The sequence below is a fragment of the Schistocerca piceifrons genome, unplaced genomic scaffold, assembly GCF_021461385.2.
Source record: "Schistocerca piceifrons isolate TAMUIC-IGC-003096 unplaced genomic scaffold, iqSchPice1.1 HiC_scaffold_962, whole genome shotgun sequence".
Taxonomy (NCBI): Eukaryota; Metazoa; Arthropoda; class Insecta; order Orthoptera; family Acrididae; genus Schistocerca; species Schistocerca piceifrons.
The window spans coordinates 32,501-35,000 of NW_025729237.1; the positions used below are offsets into that span (position 1 = coordinate 32,501).

The following is a 2,500-nucleotide window of genomic DNA, read 5'->3' on the forward strand; positions in this document are numbered from 1 at the left end:
GGGTAATTTGCGCGCCTGCTGCCTTCCTTGGATGTGGTAGCCGTTTCTCAGGCTCCCTCTCCGGAATCGAACCCTGATTCCCCGTTACCCGTTACAACCATGGTAGGCGCAGAACCTACCATCGACAGTTGATAAGGCAGACATTTGAAAGATGCGTCGCCGGTACGAGGACCGTGCGATCAGCCCAAAGTTATTCAGAGTCACCAAGGCAAACGGACCGGACGAGCCGACCGATTGGTTTTGATCTAATAAAAGCGTCCCTTCCATCTCTGGTCGGGACTCTGTTTGCATGTATTAGCTCTAGAATTACCACAGTTATCCAAGTAACGTGGGTACGATCTAAGGAACCATAACTGATTTAATGAGCCATTCGCGGTTTCACCTTAATGCGGCTTGTACTGAGACATGCATGGCTTAATCTTTGAGACAAGCATATGACTACTGGCAGGATCAACCAGGGAGCTGCGTCAACTAGAGCTGAGCAGCCGGCCGCCCGGGAGTGTGTCCCGGGGGCCCGCGCGAACACGCAAGCGTCCGCTCAATCATTCTGCAAACAGGAGGAGGCTGAGCTCCCCTGCACAATACACCTCGAAACCCTCTCAGGTCCCGGCGGCGCGCAGCGCCGTCCCAAGTACTTGGTCGGGTTCGAGAGAGGCGCAATCGCCCGGAGTTAGGCGAGTAGACGCTTTCGGTGCGACCACCCGTGCTCCCAACTGAGCTTGCCGCTGCCGACAGAGGCCCGGGAGCGTGCTGTCGTGGCATTGCCGGCGGGAGACAACACGCGCCACCTACGGTGACCGGCAGCTCCAACGCCAGCGCCACAGAAGGACAAAAGCCCCACTTGGGTGCCGAAGCGAACTCTCCCAGCACAGCGCACGCGCCAACACATCCGCACAGCTGCGATACAAACCACCAGCGAGAACCGCTGGGGCGACCGAGCAGCAGACGGCGTCGCGGCGCCGAGCGCCGGGCGGCGGCGCATCCTCAACGCACACAGTCCTCAATCGGACCAGCACACTGAAGATGTCCACCGCGCTTCGCACCGGGCCCGCGAGGACCTACTTTGGCCGCACGGCGCCGCGCGCAGGGTGCGCCGGCGCGCAGCTGCGACGCCTGCCGCGTCCGTCGGCCGGCGCGCCTGCCACTGGCCGCCCCCACCAGCCGGCTGTAGCGCGTGCGCCCACGCACCGCGCGGCCAGCACGCCGGGAGGCGCCCCCTCACCGGCCGGGGACGGTCCCACCCAGCCACCGCCGCGTATCGCTTCACACCCAGATGCCGTTCAGTTTCGTCGGCATGGTGGGTATCGCTGGAACAACCGGTTAGTACCTCAACCTATCGTCGCCATCACCGATTCACCCCTAGCGAGAACAACCGCACCACAACAGGTTACCATTTGTTCATTTGCGTAACTTCACCAGAAAACGCAGGCGTCCATCGCCATTTGCAACTTCCACGATTATTGCATGCCTGTGTCAGGTGTCACGCCACACTACGTCTGCCCACATACACGCAACAAAATGTGCACGCCTAGACAATACGTGGAAGGTGGCCCCCGTACGTATGCGATGTCCATTGCTCGAACGACTGTCAACCGGCCTCTGTAGCATGTCGCAGATATGGAACGCGGTGCACCATGCCATCACGGTGTGTGAGGAGAGACGACTAGGTCCGAATACATCAACAGACAGCTCATGCTGATCGCCATCCACGGCGTCCGTTCCTCCCACACGTCTCTATGGCGTACCACACTGCAATCCAGCTCTCATAGGGAGACGACACGTAGCTGCGTGCACAATATTTGCACTGTATGGTCCGCCGTTTTTGGGCGCAGTCGTTGTACGGTCACACATGTGCCACGATGTATCATTCAGTACATAAGGACGAATGTGCAGTACAGATTGTGGTTTACGCGTACGACATTAGCGGACAGTTGACACAGGCCGCACCACAACGTAGCCTGAGTACGTCGCATGCGAAGGGCATTGAACATGCAAAGTTCTCACCAACCAGCTTGCGAAGGCAGGGGGCAAGGTGGGGACGTGGGGAGGGGCGGCATGTACGTCCTGCTGCCATCCACATTACAGTGTACAGCAGGAGCATGTGGAAAGTGAGCAAGACTTGCAAGGTGTTTAACATGAAGCGATACACAGGGGAGCGGGCAGTGCGAGTAGCGAACTATATTGCGAGGGTTGCGGGTGGGCAACACTACACTAATTGAACGAGTCGTATAACAATTACAGAGCAGGTTTAGGCGACAACGTGGGTTACGTTAGGGGACAACGTGGGTTACGTTAGGGGACAACGTGGGTTACGTTAGGGGACAACGTGGGTTAGGTTAGGGGACAACGTGGGTTAGGTTAAGGTACAACGTGGGTTAGGTTAAGGCACAACGTGGGTTAGGTTAAGGCACAACGTGGGTTAGGTTAAGGCACAACGTGGGTTAGGTTAAGGCACAACGTGGGTTAGGTTAAGGTACAACATGGGTTAGGTTAAGGTACA

The 2,500-nt window shown here is 57.8% G+C and overlaps 1 non-coding gene across 1 annotated transcript in view; it reads right to left on the reverse strand.

Annotated features, from left to right (window-relative positions):
* Window positions 1-461, reverse strand: part of LOC124774473 — a 1,909-nt gene extending 1,448 nt beyond the window's left edge. The window contains exon 1 of the ribosomal RNA XR_007015306.1: window positions 1-461. This exon is cut by the window's left edge and continues 1,448 nt beyond it. This is a non-coding gene — a ribosomal RNA (small subunit ribosomal RNA).
* Window positions 462-2,500: the final 2,039 nt, after the last annotated feature.